The 19,990-nt window shown below is 37.5% G+C and overlaps 1 protein-coding gene across 2 annotated transcripts in view; it reads right to left on the bottom strand.

Annotated features, from left to right (window-relative positions):
- LNX2 (ligand of numb-protein X 2) overlaps nucleotides 1-19,548 on the bottom strand; it is a 459,961-nt gene extending 440,413 nt beyond the window's left edge. The window contains exon 1 of one of the 2 annotated variants that reach the window (XM_053708490.1): nucleotides 19,393-19,548. The gene's annotated coding sequence lies outside the window, so the exon portion shown is untranslated. The remainder of the gene's footprint in view (nucleotides 1-19,392) is intronic. The other variant, XM_053708491.1, reaches the window with a different exon arrangement.
- Between the last annotated feature and the right edge of the window lie 442 nt (nucleotides 19,549-19,990).

The raw sequence follows: 19,990 nt of genomic DNA, 5'->3' as shown, positions 1-19,990 counted from the left end.
CCACCACCCACACACCCAACCCTACTCTAAAACCCACCCAACCCCCCCTTAATAAAACCTAACACTAACCCCTTGAAGATCACCCTACCTTGAGAAGTCTTCACCCAGCCGGGCCAAAGTCCTCAACGAGGCCGGGCGAAGTGGTCCTCCAGAGGGGCAGAAGTCATCATCGAAGCCGGGAAGAAGAGGTCCTCCAGATGGGCAGAAGTCTTCATCCAGGCGGCATCTTCTATCTTCATCCATCCGGCGCGGAGCGGCTCCATCTTCAAGACATCCGACGCGGAGCATCCTCTTCCAACGAAGTCCAACTGAAGAAGGTTTCTTTAATTGACGTCATCCAAGATGGCGTCCCTTCAGTTCCGATTGGCTGATAGAATTCTATCAGCCAATCGGAATTAAGGTAGAAAAAATCCTATTGGCTGATGCAATCAGCCAATAGCATTGAAGTTCAATCCTATTGGCTGATCTAATCAGCCAATAGGGTTGAGCTGGCATTCTATTGGCTGATTGGATCAGCCAATAGAATGCAAGCTCAATCCTATTGGCTGATTGCATCAGCCAATAGGATTTTTTCTACCTTAATTCCGATTGGCTGATAGAATTCTATCAGCCAATCGGAATTGAAGGAACGCCATCTTGGATGACGTCATTTAAAGGAACCTTCATTCTTCAGTTGGACTTCGTTGGAAGAGGATGCTCCGCATCGGATGTCTTGAAGATGGAGCCGCTCCGCACCGGATGGATGAAGATAGAAGATGCCGTCTGGATGAAGACTTTTGCCCGTCTGGAGGACAACTTCGCACGGCTTCGTTGAGGACTTCGGCCTGGCTGGGTGAAGACTTCTCAAGGTAGGGTGATCTTCAAGGAGTTAGTGTTAGGTTTTATTAAGGGGGGATTGGGTGGGTTTTAGAGTAGGGTTGGGTGTGTGGGTGGTGGGTTTCAATGTTGGGGGGGTATTTGTACTTTTTTTTTTACAGGTAATAGAGCTGATTACTTTGGGGCAATGCCCCGCAAAAGGCCCTTTTAAGGGCTATTTGTAATTTAGGGCTTTTTATTATTTTGAGGGGCTTTTTTATTTTATTAGGGGGATTAGATTAGGTGTAATTAGTTTAAAAAACTTGTAATTATTTTATTAATTTCTGTAATTTAGTGTTGTTGTTTTTTTCGTACTTTAGATACATTTTTTTTAATTGTATTTAATTGTATTTAGTTTAGGGAATTAATTTAATTATAATGTAGTGTTAGGTGTAATTGTAACTTAGGTTAGGATTTATTTTACAGGTAAATTTGTATTTATTTTAGCTTGGTAGTTATTAAATAGTTAATAACTATTTAATAACTATTGTACCTAGTTAAAATAAATACAAAGTTGCCTGTAAAATAAATATAAACCCTAAGCTAGCTACAATGTAACTATTAGTAGATATCTTAGGGTTTATTTTATAGGTAAGTATTTAGTTTTAAATAGGAATAATTTAATTAATGTTAGTTATTTTATTTAGATGTATTTAAATTATATTTAAGTTAGGGGGTGTTAGGGTTAGGGTTAGACTTAGGTTTAGGGGTTAATACATTTAATATAGTTGCGGCGACGTTGGGGGCGGCAGATAAGGGGTTAATAAATATAATATAGGGTTCGGCGATGTTGGGGGCAGCAGATTAGGGGTTCATAAGTATAATGTAGGTGGCGGCGGTGTCCGGAGCGGCAGATTAGGGGTTAATAATGTTATGCAGGTGCCGGCGATGTCGGGCGGTAGATTAGGGGTTAATAAGTGTAAGATTAGGGGTGTTCATACAGCATAAAATACTTGTTGATTTATTAACTGTGCATTTGCCACTGAGGATCAAACCGTGATTGGAACATGTATGTAGTTTGATATGTGGATCCAGAAATTAGTAGGCCCGGAGCAATGGAAAACAAGAGGAAAGTAAATGACAAGTTACAACTTGAGACACATGTGGCGAGGGGAATTCTAACTATACTTGTAATATGTGTCTTTTTTTTCTTGTTTGCTGTTCAGCCATAAAGGTTGCTCCTTCACTCAAAGGAATATGTAATTCATGCACTCAATTAAACCTATGTCTGCTATGTCATTTTCAGTAACATGGTATTTAGGAAAGTTATTCATGCTGACCATTTGTCAAGCATCTGTTTCCTGCATGCTTGCTCTGAACTGAACTAAATTATGCGGACACAATATTACACGCTTTTTCAAACAGAGGGCAAAAAGATGTAAAAAGCTTTTTTACCAACTGACACATACTGCAAGAACAAATCTATTAAAGGGACATTGTAATGCAAAAATTATATATGCTCAACATTATTACATCATACAATGTTTGCATTACTGTTCCAAGCTTACGAGTTTAAACCCTGACAAGCAAGCATGACAGCTCCTGAGCAGCACCCAGTTAATCATCCAATCAGAAGCAGCAGCTGCATGTAGCTGCCATTCATAAGCCCTGTCCTGCTGAATGGCAATAATAAGCAACATCACCAAACTAACACAAATGCTAAAGACATAAATGCTACCTGCTCAATCAGTTAAGAAAAGAATGATAAGCACTTTTATACTAAAAAATCCAACAAACACACGCATCCACTGCTGTTACAAACAACGATGGGCCAGATTACAAGCAAAGTGTTATTTAACCCTCCCTCTCGAGAGCTAACTGGCTAGAAGTAAGCTTTTTGTGGGTGTCAGGTAGTGCTCGTATTACACGTTAAGGGTAAACAGTTTTTGCTCTTGCGTAACCTGACGAGCGTAAAAAGTCAAACTTAAAGGATAAAACACACCCACATGTGTTTAATCATGCCTCTAAGGGGGTGTGTTTTATCCTTTGTTCTAATTGGTTATACATTGTATAAAGGTTTAGGAGATAGTAATGTGCCTATATGCCTGAGGAAACAGTGATTTTATAGCCGAGAAACGCGTTGCATTAGGGGGGCTACATGTTTATGCCCTCCTATCACTTGAAGCTTTTGTTTTTATGTGAGTTTTAATAAACCTTGTGTTTTACATACGCCAAGTGTTAGCACCTTACTTTTATCCCTATCGCTCTTTGGGGCGAACTGCATTCAGTACTTCATCTGGGTAGTGCATCTGGTGTTCCTGAGTGTTACCTGCTGCCTACACCCTGAGTTATTAGCCTGCTACCACAAGCACACAAGGGTGTGAGTATCCATTTGGCTTTCTATTCAGCGTGGGATTTGTTACATCTCTGATCTACACATGAGGCGCCCCTTTGTCTTTCGTATCCATGTCTAGAGCCTGATTGAGAGTGATCTGCAAGAAGGAGAGCAGCCCTGTATCTGGAAATTATGGACTAATCATTTTGTGAGATAAGAATATCTCTGACCTGTCCTCTCATATATTGGACTTGTACTGTAGTTGCGATATTTTATATTACTTTTTATGCATTTGCGATTGATCTGATGCATTTGTGATTGATCATATGTTATTTATTTTATTTGTTTTAAATGTATTTTGTGGGTTTTTTTCCTTTTAGATGGTCATATATTCATTTATGTAGTAGAGAGCGCCCCCTAGCTTGGTTAATTTTACTTTATAAACTTTGCTTAATTAATTGACTAATCCCCACTCAATTTTGTTTTATCTGCATCTATCCCTTTGATCTAGTTATAGTTCTTAATTTTCTCACCTGTGTGTCACTCATCTCCCTGTCTCCACTCAGTTAATTTAACTCAGCTGTCTACAGAAGCCCTATAAATTTAAGATCTGCTTTAGGGATAGCATTTGCTGGGTTTAGCATTTGCAGAGAACACCATCTCTCTAAGTGACATCTCTCTAAGCTGCCATCTCTCTAAGTGACATCTTTAAGTGGCAGTGCTAAGAATTAATCAAGAATTACAAACAGGACAGAATGCTACTTATTCAAGCCTAAACTAACCCTGCTATTTCATTTACAGTCAGTGACATCTTTAAGTGGCAGCACTAAGAATAAGTCAAGAATTGAACAAGATTTGAAGAAGATTTGAGGCAAGCTAAATATTTTCTCTTCAAAACCAAAATTTTGCACTTAAAATTCTGCTATGTTTTCAGAACTGCTTTTCCTTTTCACAGTCGCATGCCTATTCCACAAGCATGCTCACATGCTCATACCTTACCCTTCTCCACGTGCAGTTTATATTGGCCCCTCTCTCCTTTCCTCTACTTACCTTAGCTCTCATGAACTACTTTCTATTTTAAAATCTATGTCAGTAAACTGCACCACCTCACAGAAATACCCCCACTGCTATAAATCTCATTCTCACCTACTCTTTTTTTCCATCTTGCTGCTATTAGCATCAGGTGACATCTCTTCAAATCCTGGGCCCACCCTCATTACCATTACGCAATCATGCACTCCTTATAGAAACTTTAATAAAAGCAACACACATAACCTCATTTCCATCCAATGCATCCCATACCCACACACTCCTTTCACTTGCGCACTATGGAACTCTCGCTCTGTCTGCAACAAACTTACAACCATTCATGACCTGTTCATTTCAAATGCTTTCACCTTTTTAGCAATTACCGAAACCTGGCTATATCCTTCTGACACCGTTTAAACTGCTGCTCTCACACATGGTGGTCTTCACTTTAGCCATACCCCTAGGCCAGGTGAGAAACGTGGCAGCGGTGTTGGGATCCTGCTCTCCCCCTCCTGCACTTATCAGCACCTTCCTCCAATCCCATCTCTCTCCTTTTCCTCCTTTGAAGTCCACTGTATTCGCCTGTTCTCCCCCCTCTCCCTCAAAGTGGCAGTCATCTATCGCCCTCCTGGACCGACCTCCCAATTCCTTGACAACTTTGCCGCCTGGCTTTCTCACTTTCTCTCTACAAATATACCAACCCTAATTCTTGGGGACTTCAAAATTCCCATTGACAACCCGTCTGTCCCTGCTGCCTCTAAACTTCTTTCACTCACATCCTCCTTCGGTCTCTCACAATCCACCCTATGCCCTACCTACCGTGATGGATACTCCATCGACCTGGTATTTTCCTACCTCTGTTCTATTTCTGACCTCACCTGTCGCCCTTTTCCCATTTCAGACCATCACCTGGTCACCTATAATATTAATGCAACAGCTAAACCCACTCCTCCATCCCGCCCCTGCACCTGTATAAATCTACATGTGGTGGATCTGCTACAATTTTCAAAAATCATTCAAGATCTCCTCCCTCACACTTCCACTATAACCTGCCCTGATCTTGCAACAGCCCACTATAACAAAACTCTCTCCTCTGCACTAGACACACGTGCCCCTCCCCAGCTGCGCAAAACATCCCGCCGTCAGTTGCAGCCCTGGAACTCTCAGCAAACACGCTATTTGCAAAAATGCTCCCGTACTGCTGAGCGTGTCTGGAGGAAAACTCACTCTGAACCTGATTTCATACACTATAAGTTTATTCTACGTTCATACACTTCTGCCCTTCACTTAGCCAAGCAAACCTACTTCTCTTCTCTCATATATACTCTTTCCTCAAACCCTAAACGACTCTTCTCCACCTTTAACTCTCTCCTCTACCCACCAGCTTCACCCCCCCATCTGTCTTTAATGCTCAAGACCTGGCAGACTACTTTTTAAACAAAACATTACTATCCGAAGCAAAATCCCAACACCAACCTGCAATATTACATCAACAGGCCCAGTTACTCCCTCTGCATCTTCCATCCAGCCACTGAGAATGAAGTTTCTTCCTTACTATTTTTCTCACGCCTCACTACCTGCCTGCTCGACTCTATCCCTTCCCATCTAATACCCTCCCTATCTTCCACACTCCTGCTCTTACCCACATCTTAAACCTATCTCTCTCTACCGGCTCATTCTCATCTTCTTTAAAACACGCAAAAGTCACTCCCATATTCAAAAAACCCTTCCTCGACCCTAATTTTCCTGAAAGCTACCGCCCCATATCACTGCTTCCACTAACATCAAAACTCCTTGAAAATCTAGTTTAAAATCGCCTAACCCACTTCCTTTCCGCCAACTCCTTGCTTGACCCCCTGCAATCCGGATTCCACCCCAAACACTCAACTGAGACTGTCCTTACCAAGGTTACTAACGATCTTCTCTCTGCTAAAAATATTGGCCACTACTCTATACTAATCTTACTTGACCTCTCAGCTGCCTTCGACACAGTTGACTACCCCCTCCTCCTACAGACTCTTAGCTCTTTTGGCCTCTGTGACACTGCTCTTTCTTGGATTCACTCTTATCTTTCTCACAGGTCTTTTTCTGTGTCATTTGCCGGCGACTCCTCCTCTTCAATGCCTCTGTCTGTTGGAGTACTTCAAGGATTTGTTCTGTGTCCTCTTCTCTTCTCCATGTATACTTCTTTGCTGGGTAAACTTATCAACAGTTATGGCTTCAAATATTACCTCTATGCTGATGACACCCAGATCTACCTCTCCACCCCTGCTCTCTCTCCCTCTGTCCTTTCTCATGTCAGCGACTGCTTATCTGGTATTTCTTCCTGGATGGCCTCTCACCACCTAAAGATTAACATGTCCAAGACTGAGCTCCTACTTATGCCCCCTCAAGCTCTACGCCGACATGTGACTTCTCTATCCCTGTTGACGGCATCACCATTTTTCCATCGCCCCAAGTCCGCTGCCTCAGAGTTACACTTGACTCAAATCTATCATTCGCCCCCCATATCCAATCGCTTTCTACATCCTGACGCAACCATCTATGCAATGTTTCCAAGATTCAACCTTTTCTGTGGGCTAACACCACAAAGCAAATAATCCACTCCCTTGTTATTTCCCAACTTGACTACTGCAATAACCTTACTGGACTTCCTCTTTCCCGCCTCTCCCCCCTTCAATCCATCCTAAATGCCTCTGCCAGGCTGATCCACCTTTCCCGTCGCTCTGTATCTGCTGCACCTCTCTGCGAGGCCCTTCATTGGCTCCCCATTCACAGCAGAATTAAATTCAAAATTCTCACCCTTGCATACAAAGCACTCACCAACACCGCTCCCCTCTACCTATCCTCTCTAATCAACAAGTATACTCCAGCCCGCCCACTAAGATCCAACAATGACCTGCTCCTTGCATCTGAGACTATCACCTCCTCTCATGCTAGACTGCAGGACTTCTGTCGTGCAGCACCTACCCTCTGGAACACTCTCCCTCGTGCTGTCAGGCTTTGCCCTAATCTTTCTTCCTTTAAATGTTCTCTGAAGACTTTTCTGTTTAGAGAAACCTACCACCCAACTCAATAATAAATTAATTTCACTTACCTAACAACATTTCCCTCATCTAACTCTGTATTAACATCTTTCTCAATCTTGCAGTCCTCACCTCCTGTTTCTCAACCTCCTACCCTTCTAGACTGTAAATTCCCATGGGAATAGGGCCCTCAATTCCTCCTGTATGTGTTTGGAAATGTTGTCCTGTCTCTTAGAAGTTTTATATTATTGTTTTATTTAAATGAATTGTATCCATAAACAGCGCTGCGGAATATGATGGCGCTTCATAAATAAAGTATAATAATAATAATGCCACCCAGCAGACAAAATTTTCTGTGGAGAACACTGTGAGCTAGATTACAAGTGAGGCACAATTTTTTTTGTGCTAGTGATATTGTGTTTTTTCGCAAGCAGTTTTAATTGCGCTTATATTACAAGTTGAGCGAATTTACGCTACAATTTTTACTGCTATCTCAGAGCTGTGGTGAACTGTTTTCCAAAACTAAAAAGTTGCACAAAACACTTAAAAAATACACTACAAAGTACAGTTACACTCATAATAACACCATCTAATAAAAAAATATTTTAAAAAAATATTGCACCAAAAAAAGTACTATAATTACAAAAAGATACATACAGATATATTGTTAAAGATATATATATATATATATATATATATATATATACACACACAGTTGTGCTCATAAGTTTACATACCCTAGCAGAATTTATGATTTCTTGGTCATTTTTCAGAAAATATGAATGCTAACAAAAAACTTTTCTTTCACTCATTGTTAGTGTTTGGCTGAAGCCATTTATTATCAATCAACTGTGTTTACTATTTTTAAATCATAATGACAACAGAAACTACCCAAATGACCCTGATCAAAAGTTTGGCCTGATAACATGCACACAAGTTGACACAAAAGGGTTTGAATGGCTATTAAAGGAACCATCCTCATCTGTGATATGTTTGCTTGTACTTAGTGTGTGTGTATAAAAGGTCAATGAGTTTCTGGACTCCTGACAGACCCTTGCATCTTTCATCCAGTGCTGCACTGAAGTTTCTGGATTCTGGGTCATGGGGAAAGCAAAAGAATTGTCAAAGGATCTGCGGGAAAAGGTAGTTGAACTGTATAAAACTGGAAAGGTATATAAAAAGATATCCAAGGAATTGAGAATGCAAATCAGCAGTGTTCAAACTCTAATCAAGAAGTGGAAAATGAGGGGTTCTGTTGAAACCAAACCACGGTCAGGTAGACCAACTAAAATTTCAGCCACAACTGCAAGGAAAATTGTTTGGGATGCAAAGAAAAAAACATAAATAACTTCAGGTGAAATACAGGACTCTCTGAAAACATGTGGTGTGTCTGTTTCAAGATGCACAATAAGGAGGCACTTGAAGAAAGATGGGCTGCATGGTCGAGTCGCCAGAAGAAAGCCATTACTACGCAAATGCCACAAAGTATCCCGCTTACAATACGCCAAACAGCACAGAGACAAGCCTCAAACCTTCTGGCACAAAGTCATTTGGAGAGATGAGACTAAAATTGAGCTTTTTGGCCACGACCATAAACGCTACATTTGGAGAGGAGTCAACAAGGCCTATGATGAAAGGTACACCATTTCTACTGTGAAACACGGAGATGGATCACTGATGTTTTTGGGATGTGTGAGCTACAAAGGCACAGGAAATTTGGTCAGAATTGATGGCAAGATGAATGCAGTATGTTATCAAAAAATACTGGAGGAAGCTGCGCATGGGACGTACTTGGACATTCCAACATGACAATGATCCTAAACACAAGGCCAAGTCGACCTTTCATTGGCTACAGCAGAATAAAGTGAAGGTTCTGGAGTGGCCATCTCAGTCTCCTGACATCAATATCATTGAACTACTCTTGGGAGATCTCAAACGTGCAGTTCATGCAAGACAGCCCAAGAATTTACAGGAACTGGAGGCTTTTGCCAGGAAGAATGGGCAGCTTTACCATCTGAGAAGATAAAGAGCCTCATCCACAAATGCCACAAAAGACTTCAAGCTGTCATTGATGTTAATGGGGGCAATACACGATATTAAGAAATGGGGTATGTAAACTTTTGATCAGGGTCATTTGGGTAGTTTCTATTGTCATTATGATTTAAAAAGAGTAAACACAGTTGATTGATAATAAATGGCTTCAACCAAACACTAACCATGAGTGAAAGAAAAGTGTTTGTGTTATCATTCATATTATCTGAAAAATAATTAATTAATTCTGCCAGGGTATGTAAACTTATGAGCACAACTATATACATATATATACTGTAAATATTTCACATTCCAATGTTCTGCACATGTTCTTTGTATTTTTAAATAGATATTTCTACATATATATGTATATATCAATACCTATATATAGGTATAAATATATATTTGTTTGAAAAAAAACCCATCTTAACTCTAGCTGAGTTTTTGCAATTGCAAAAACGCAATATATAGCAACATATATGTGTAATAAATACACATATATACACACATACAGATATGCATACAGATGTATACATACACACATACAAATTAATTGACAGATAGATATATAGGGGTAGATTTATCAATTGTCGGGCGGACATGATATGCTGTAGCATACGTTGTGGGCATTTATCATTGCACAAGCATTTCTGGTAAAATGCTTGTGCAATGCTGCCACCTGCACATGCAGGGGGTGTCAATCATCCCGATCATATCCGATCAGGATGATTGCTGTCCGCCACCTCAGAGGTCTTACGACCGCTGCTTCTTAACTTAGGGTAGATTGCAGCATCCGCTGCTTGATAAATCTACCCCATAGTATATACTTTGAGCTCTTCCCAGACAAACACCTTGACGTATAACATATCCCTTTTTGTTTTTGTTTGTTTTTTTAAATCTATAAACATATTTTTTATTAAATATGTTTATATATGAGTAATACTTTATGTTGATATGGTTTTTGTAGCCCTAACACTTTACTTTTGGTACCAGGTTGAACTAATTCTTCTAGCGCTATTTTGGCTTTCATTCGAGTACAACCCATCATTTTATTATGAGCGAAGTTTACAGAGGTTGCGATATCCATTGAAAGCAAAGGGCATGCTCAGTGATTTTACTGACCACCCGGCTACAATTTTAGTCAATAATAATCTAAGATTAGCAAATATTAACATATTTAATGTCTATTGATACAATTATAATTACAAACATTTACGTTAAATTATGCGGTTAATTTGTGCTTTGGATAGCATAAAATGTTATAATATTAGAAAGTATGAAATTCCCCCCCACCCAGCTACATTTATAATGTCACACAGCTGACAACATTTTCTGTAGAGAACACTGCTGAACCTTCTCTGGTAATTTTGTTTTACCATGGACTTGTAATATCAAATTGCGTGCTAAATTTAGCTTGGTCCAGCAATATTAATATTGCACACTCCGCTATCAATAGTGCTTCACTTGTAATCAGCTAGATCCCAGTGGTGCATTACTGCTCCTAGGCTTACTCTTCAACAAAGGATACCAAGAAAACAAAGCAAATTTGATAATGGAAGTATGTTGGAAAGTTGTATTCTCTATATGAATCATGAAAGTTAAAAATTATATGAAACCCACATTTGTTTCTTTCATGATTCAGATAGCCCCCAATCAGCAAGCACTACCCAGGGTGCTGAAACAAAAATGGGCTGGCTCCTTAGCTTACATTCCTGCTTTTCAAATAAAGATACCAAGAGAAGAAAGAAAAATGATAATAGGAGTAAATAAGAAAGTTGGTTAAAATTGCATGCTCTATATGAATCCGGACAGAAAAAAAATTGGGTTTCATATCCCTTTAATTTCCTTTTAAGCCTGCAAACAAGCTGTCAACAGTTCCTCGTGTGATATACAAATAATAAGTGAATATTTTTTACAATATATTCTGAGAAACAGATTAAAACACCATTCAGTTCTCTGGTATAAAATCCTGAAGAATGTGAATGCTCTTTATGAGCGTTAGTTGCTGCTTCTGCGACACCAGATATTGTAGGTGTTAAAGAAAAGATGCGTCAGGGAAAAAAAGGGGAAAATTATTCTAGTTACAGGAGCTGTGCAGCTGTTTGGTTTTTTTTTTACTCTAAACAAAACTCCCTCTTTGCTATCAGTATTAAAGTGTCTGAATTAACACAGCAATGTCCCAGATAGTTTTTTCATTAGTGGCTGTAGTCTTTGTTGCTAGGGAAGGAATAGCATGTTGGTCCCTAGTGGGTATTTTAGCATGATGAAAGTGTAGCTGAAGCATCAGTACACACGTTAATAGACTGCAGTTGCACAAGTCTAGGTCTAAACCTTGCACCACAAGAAAAAAAAACCATTTGCTTACATTTACAGGATTAAAACATACCCAACAAAACAGGAGACATTAAAGGGACATTAAACACTTTGAGATGGTAATAAAAAATGATAAATTGTATATATATATATATATATATATATATATATAAACTCTACAATATACTCATTTATTTTGTCCCCGTTTCCTGTAATTCCATTCCGAAATTGTGAGCATTTAAAGGGACAGTTTACTCAAATATTTTCTCCCCTTTAATTTGTTCCCAATGATCCACTTTACCTGCTGGAGTGTATTAAATTGTTTACAAGTAGCTCCTTTACCCTTATATTGGCATTTGAAATGGTTAATTTAGCATGTGGTATCCCCACCTATTCTGAAAGTTTGTGGCCGCGCGTACCAGCTATAGATAAGCTTTGTAAACACAGCCAGCAGAAGAAATTACACTCCCAGTGTGATAAAGCAGAGATAAGGTAATAAAATGTTGATTTTCCATTGTTCTCTCAAAGTATTGGTGATTGTTTTAAGGACAGATATAAGATAAAGAAGCAGGTATATGTGCACAATGTGATACAGTAATGAGATCTGATTATATCTACAAGCTCAACCTATTTTATTAGGTTGTGGCTTCAAAACACAAAATCAGAGCTTTAATATACACAAATAAACCTTAAAAAGCTAATTTTCATACATTTTTTACTCTGCAGTTGGTAAAAAAAGCAATTGTAAACACATTAAGGGAAAAACTATTTTACAGTATACTGTCCCTTTAAGTTCCCGTTAAAAAGATCAGAACACTTATATTCCACACAGCCATTGGCTGCACACTCCAGTGACCTATTCATAACTGTCCGTGATTGGTTACAGCAGAGAAGGTAACCTAAGCTACAATATGGCAGCTTCCATTGTTTTACAGACACTAAAACTCTACACTTATTTTGTCACTCTTTAAACAACTAATGAAACTTTAAAAGATACATCTACATGCTATTCTCAGACTAATCTTTTCTTTGAATGCATCATTCTATCTAGCATTTATTAAGTATATAATATCCCTTTAAGTCTTCTAAAATATCACCCTGCGGCCCCCCATGTGTTCAGAAGTTGTCCCTCACTATTCTAACACATTAGAGCATTTGATTATTGCTCATCTGTCCCTTGAATGTATCAAGAAAAACCTACATACCTAGGCTTGCATGTGAGCAGTACTGCTTAAAGGGTCAGTAAACCTTAAAAATAATGTTATATAATTATGCACATAGTGCAGAATTATATAACATTACATTAGCCAAACTTTGTATATCATAATATTCCCTTTTTATTTTGTAAAAATACCGCTGTTTTACAGACCCGCTCTCTGTACTCTGCTGAGCGGGTCTGTTGTTTTTACTGAGCGCATCGGGCCAGCTGTATAGTCACAGCCCGGCCCGACCGCGCCATTAGACACAGTGCAGCTCGCTCCCGCTGTCAGACAGAGCAAGAACGAGCTGCACTGTGTCTAATGGCGCGGTCGGGCCGGGCTGTGACTATACAGCTGGCCCGATGCGCTCAGTAAAAACAACAGACCCGCTCAGCAGAGTACAGAGAGCGGGTCTGTAAAACAGCTGTATTTTTACAAAATAAAAAGGGAATATTATGATTTACAAAGTTTGGCTAATGTAATGTTATTGCACTATGTGCAGAATTATATAACATTATTTTTAAGGTTTACTGTCCCTTTAAATAACTGTTTTGTAAAAGTATGAAGGGGATACATGTGGCACTTTATTATAATCAAACATTCTATTATGAATAATAGGAAAGACTAAACACAATGATTCAGACTTACTTAGAGAGGCTTGAGAAATAATAAAGGCAAATGCTCCAAGTCCCCAGGTTTCTCATTAACACAAGCAAGAGAGGCAGGCAAGTAATGGACCTCCCATCATGTCAGAAGCAGTTGCGAATGGCGATATGAAGGTGGAATTTTAAATTTGCAAGAGTGCAACTTTAAATTCTATGAGAAACATTTTTGCAACACATTTATGGTTCCAAAAATATTTATTTGAAAAGTTGTTACGGCAGGCTACCTATTGATACCGCAGAAGGCCACATACAGTATATGTGTGCATTGTCCTTTCATGCATGCTCTAAATGCTGCCCCTCAAGTCATATAGCAGATCATTTGTACTAGAAAAGGCATCACAAAAGCTGCCAGAGAACCATCTTTACAAGCTTTAGTATACTGAAACACAGGTTCTATTGAAACTTTAAATATACTAATGGGAAAGTCATCTTAAAGGGACAGTCAACTAAAAAAATGTTATTGTTTAAAAAGATAGATAATCCCTTTATTACTCATTCCTGAGTTTTGCACAGCCAACATGGTTATAGTAATATACTTTTTACCTCTGTGATTACCTTGAATATAGGCCTCTTCTGACAGTCCCCTGATTACATGACTTTTTATTTATTATCTATAGACTTACATTTTAGCCAATTAGTGCTGTATTGTGTACAACTTCACGGGCGCGAACACAATGTTATCTCTATGGCCCACATGAACTAGAAGTGTCCTGTTGTGAAAAGCAAATAAAAAAGCATGTGATAAGAGGCGGTAAATTGCTTACCACATGAACTATTGAACTTCTGAATAGTATTAGTTAAAAGTAGACTTTTTTTCTGATCATTTTCAGTTATTTTTATTTTCACTCCTGTATCATGTGACAGTCATCAGCCAATCACAAATGGATATATGTATATTCTATGAATTCTTGCACATGCTCAGTAGGAGCTGGAGACTCAAAAAGTGTAAATATAAAAAGACTGTGCACATTTTGTTAATGGAAGTAAATTGGAAGGTTGTTTAAAATGGCAGGCTCTATCTGAATCATGAAAGTTTAATTTTGACTTGAGTGTCCCTTTAAATTGAATTTGGATATTCAATCTAATTATGAACATTTGAAAGGAAAGTAACATTCGAAAACAGGAAATGACATTCGATTATCGAATTTTAATGAATTTTTCTTAGCAACATTCAATTGTCTAATACGAATGTCCACAGGTTTATTGGTTCTACCAAATGATTGCACTTTCAGCGCATTCGCTCATCCCTAAATACAAGCTCATTACCACTTCCAATGGCTCTACTAGTGGCAAGTGCACACCCCACAAACAGCAAACACTTATTTTCCCTCTGTTTTTAAATCACTTACAATGTATCGCCAATCTGCTCATAAAAACGATATTGGTCAGAGTGTTTTTTGAGTGGGCACAATACAAAATTGATTTCTGCAATTGAAAGCCATGTTTTCATGTTTTATGTATTTGTTAGAAACTTAAAATCTTTCCGAAACTGACATATAGAATGGCCCTTTCACGCATGTTACAATAAAATTAATTTCAATTGACTCTTTTGTTCAGTGTGCAAGGCAAATGCTCATTTACCTGTGTGATATTAACCTATTGCAAGCGGAATCCTGGTTACTACTAAACAATCTGATTTCCATTTATATAGAGGCATGATGGATATACTGGGCATGCTCGCTCAATAACTATATTGATACTTATAATATTTTAAAAGTAATGTTATTTTTTTTAATATTTACACTTATTGATCCTAAAAAAACAAACATTTTCCAGGTTGGCAAAATGTACATCTGAAAGCAAGAAGACTACGAGTTTCTATTAACACGGGATTGTGCCTTTGTGAGTGCAAAGTCCAAATAATTTTACTACAGTCAACACTTCTTGCGGCTACATTATTTCAAAGTTAGTTAAATTTTCCCTGCCCTTGGCACCATGTGACAGCCATCAGCCAATCACAAAACAAATTTACGTATATACTGTGAAGTCTTGCACATGCTCAGAAAGGGTGCATATAAAGAGATTGCGCACACTTTTTATAATTGAAGTAAATTGGAAAACTTTAATTGCATGCTCTATTTGAATCATGAAATGTTTAATATTGACTTTACTAATTCTGGAGCACAATTCACAATTACCCCCCGGAGTATTTTATGTGAGGTGCCTAATACAATAATTAATCACATATTCAGATTTAAAATAGTTTTGCAAGACTGGAGAATGATTCACAATCACATTTTTCCATCTTTTGTGTTGTTGTTTTGTGCAATTCCTCATATGGTATATTAATATCATTTTTATTTTTTTTTAAATTCGGTGGGAAAATAAACATTTTTTGGATGATCAAGAATATTTTGAAGATTCCATGACTGATGATTGTGATATGATTTAATGCAATTATTAAGCTGGCATGAGATTAAATTACCTAATTTGTTGCTTTTTTATTATAACAAAGAATGTACGCATTAACTGTTAGAACAAATTACAAACTAATAGTTAGATTTACATATAAATTATATATGTCGTGATTTTTCTCTTTTTCTTCTATTTTCTTTTTGTATTATATTGTTTAAAAAGAATAATTAAAAAAGCTGTACTATATATTAAAATATACTCTTTCAGGTCGACACAGAAACAAATTACTTAAATTGTGTACCTTCATGTGACAATTTTTCTGGCTTTAGTTTGAACAATAACTTAAAGGGACACTGAACCCAATTTTTTTTCTTTCGTGATTCGGATAGAGCATGCAATTTTAAGCAACTTTCTAATTTAATTCTATTATCAATTTTTCTTCATTCTCTTGCTAACTTTATTTGAAAAAGAAGGCATCTAAGCTTTTTTTCAGAACTCTGGACAGCACTTTTTTTTATTGATGGATGAATTTATCCACCAATCAGCAAGAACAACCCAGGTTGTTCACCAAAATGGGCCGGCATCTAAACTTACTTTTTCAAATAAAGATACCAAGAGAATGAAGAAAAATTGATAATAGGAGTAAATTAGAAAGTTGCTTAAAATGTCATGCTCTATCTGAATCATGAAAGAAAAAATGTGGGTTCAGTGTCCCTTTAAAGGGGTGTGAAACCCATATTTTTTATTTCATGATTCAGATGGAGCATGTAATTGTAAACAACTTTCCAATTTACTTCTATTATCTAATTTGTTTTGTGCTCTTTGTATTCTTTGTTGAAAAAGGATACCTAGGTAGGCTCAGGAACTGCTGATGGGTGGCTGCACATATATGCATCATGTTATTTGCTCAATGAATTCGTTAACTAGCTCCCAGTAATGCATTGCTGCGTTATCAACAAAGAATACTAAGAGAATTAAGCACATTTTATATAATAAAGGTAAAGTTAAAAGTTGTTTAAAATTGTATTCTCTATCTGAATAATTAAAGTTTAATTTTGAATAGACTGTCCCTTTAAAGGGATATTGTACACTAGATTTTTTTTGCATAAATGTTTTGTAGATGAGACATTTATATAGCCCATCTGGGAGTGTTTTTGTAAATAAAAATTAGTTTTGCTTATTTAAATAACATTGTGCTGATTTTCAGACTCCTAACTAAGCCCCAAAGTATTAGATGTATACTGATGTCTACAGACACCTGTTTATCTAATGGGTCTTTTCATATGCAGGGGATTAGGGGAGTGCCTAACTGTTCCTGTTTCCCAGCCCCTTTCAGTAGGTGTCCCAGCCTAACCTCGTCAACAGTGCTATACTGGGAGCTTCTAAATAAGTTTTTAAAAGGTTTTATACTGTTTTTTTTATATCAGTATATGCGCATATTCTTCTTTATAGTGGTGTATATTAGATGCATTAGATGCAGTAATATGAAATGTGTGCTGTCCCTTTAATTGTTGGTATTTTGTTGTAAGCAGAACAGTCAAGATGAAAAAAATAAATCCCAGAATTTGCTCTAAAATATGAAAATCTATTTTAACTAAAAAGTCTGTCATGAGTGTTTTCTATAACAAAAATATCAAAATAACTGATATTGCATTAACAGTAATCCTACAATATATATTAGAAAGCGTCTTATGTTAGATTAAATGTAACAACTGACAAATTACCCTGGAATAAAGATGGATAAATAATTATGCATATAATATTCAAGCATACACAAATGCATATTAGTCAATAAATGATGGAATTAATATTGTTAGAACTAACCAAGGGTTTTGACAATCTCTGTAAATCACAACTTGCAGAAACGCTAACTCCAGCACATAACTTTTTTGATGATTCTATTTATAAATCTTTAAAGTGATACCTTTTTTAGCAACTAAAACTGCTGAATCTGGCTCCAAAAAATTGATACAACTGTGTCAACCACTGAATTAGTTCAATAAATTTATAGCAGCAGTCTACAGTAGTTCAAGGACACCGGATTTTGGTCAGTTTTTCCCTTGTGAAAGGGAGGAGGAATATACTGATACCACACTGTTGAAATAATGACTCACAAGGGAAACATTGGATTTCTGGCCATTGCAACTAGAAATTATAAAAGTGTTTCTTTCAAAAAGAAATAAGCAGATGAGAAAATATATATATATCAGCTCTAAAATGCATATATCAAAATACTGTAAATGGGACCATACTCTCAATCCCTCAAACATATGAAGTGCAGTGATTTAAAATCTTACACCCTGTCAGAAAAGGTTACAACACATCACTTAGCAATCCAGTGCTGCCAAAGACAAATCTTAATATGAAGACTTTCTAACACAACACTCAAAAAATATGATCCATTGCTACAACAAATTAAAGTCAGATGTGAGGCAAGGTTTTGGATGTAGTGTCAAATTTACCTTAGTGCCAGCCAGGGTAAATGTTAATGTTTCTTTGAATATGATACACTCAGGCAGATGCTTTTCCTAAGCTGCGGCAGGGTATACACCTCAGTAATTAATGAAAGGAGTAACTTGCATGCTTCTTAGTGATCAGCAGCTGTCAAATCTCATCTTACAGCATATATACCAGAAAAGAGAAAGTGGATCCTTTAGATGTATTTTGCACATGGGAGAAAAGCATTTTGATTCACATGAAACCAGTTCAGGCACATCCTTGTATCCCAGCAGATTACTATCAGCAGGTATGTGCAGTATGCTCTAAAGCAGAATGTACAATTAAAACATTATTATTATTTTAACAAAGTAACATGATCATTCACCTGACCTGCAAAAATGACATAAAAAAGCACAGCAGGAGTGCTGCAATGTTTTGTGGGGCATATTCCACCAAAGGAAGAATTATTGATCAGTGCTATAATACTTGCTATAGTGCACAACAAAAGAATTCAATTAAGCATGACTGATCTCCAGTTTACTGGCAAATTTTGTACTTTAAGATCAGTTCTGCCAAAATATGGTAGAGCATTATAGATACTGGACACTACATTGTGCCATATTAACAAGACTGACCCTGTTTTGGTTATGAACCATAACAGTTATTTAATGTATACAATAAATAGCAATGGTTTCTTCTACATATTTATACAGAACTGCTGTATAAATGCATTTTATTATTATTTTACACCAGGGAATCTTTAACATACATCTTTTTAAATAGTTTTATATAATAGAAAAGCACCAGTAAAAAAAAAGCTCAGCAATAATTAATATTTTCCAATACCACAACTTTCTCAATGAACATGATCAATTCTGAATAAAAGTACTTTTTCCCCCACTTGCAATAAAAACATTTTGAAAAAGGTTGCACTTGGTGAACTTTGTTTTTCCCCAGTCTCAGATAAAATGTGACCCAAGGAAAGTTCATTCATAGCAATTCAAGCATCATTTGTGCCTCTCTAGTTCATGATGCTGCACTTAGCGGAAACCATTGAGAATAATAACTGCTATGTGAATAGAGAATATGCTAAATCCAATGTCATAGCGAAAACATAACATATACACCCTTTCCCCACGCATCATTCAGTATCCAAACCCCCTTTACCCTCCCCCTATTCACAAACAACACAAAAGTTATCTCACCCTGTCTGTGATATCCTCCCCCTTCTCAGTAATGACCCGACACCTTGCTTTCAGAGGACATGCATGTGTTAGCAGAACAGGGCTGTCCACATCTCCCAATAATATGCTTGAGTGGGAGAGGTGACGGTCTGATTTTACTCCCCCTCCCTCCTCCTTCTCCTTCTCCTCCTATTGCTACTGCTGCTGACACACTCCTGCCAAGGCTCCGCAGCTCAACCCAGACTGTGGTTACCGAGGAAACCCCAGTACCCGCCTATATTTTAGTATACACAGCCATCGCCGCTCTTGATTGACATTTGCTCTCAGCGGCTCAGCCAATGAACCGTGGTGAGCGATGTGTGGAGTTCATGCAGTTGCCATAGCCTAGTAAGAGGTCGTGTAGTGACTGTATGGTGGGCGCATTGGCATGGTGTCATATACACAGAGTACAACGACAATTTATTCTGATTAGAAAACATTCCATGCGAAATGGCCATTGCTTTTATGCAAAATTAAAGGTGTATTATGTTAATTTTTAATAACGTAATCACGTTTTAAAGCGCTTTCTCATAAATACATTATGTTGTATTTATTTATGAGAAAGCAACGTTTTAAAAAA

This window comes from Bombina bombina, chromosome 3, assembly GCF_027579735.1.
Source record: "Bombina bombina isolate aBomBom1 chromosome 3, aBomBom1.pri, whole genome shotgun sequence".
In the NCBI taxonomy this organism is placed as follows: Eukaryota; Metazoa; Chordata; class Amphibia; order Anura; family Bombinatoridae; genus Bombina; species Bombina bombina.
The sequence above is the reverse complement of the archived record's forward strand: the minus strand, read 5'-3'. Positions and strand labels throughout refer to the sequence as shown.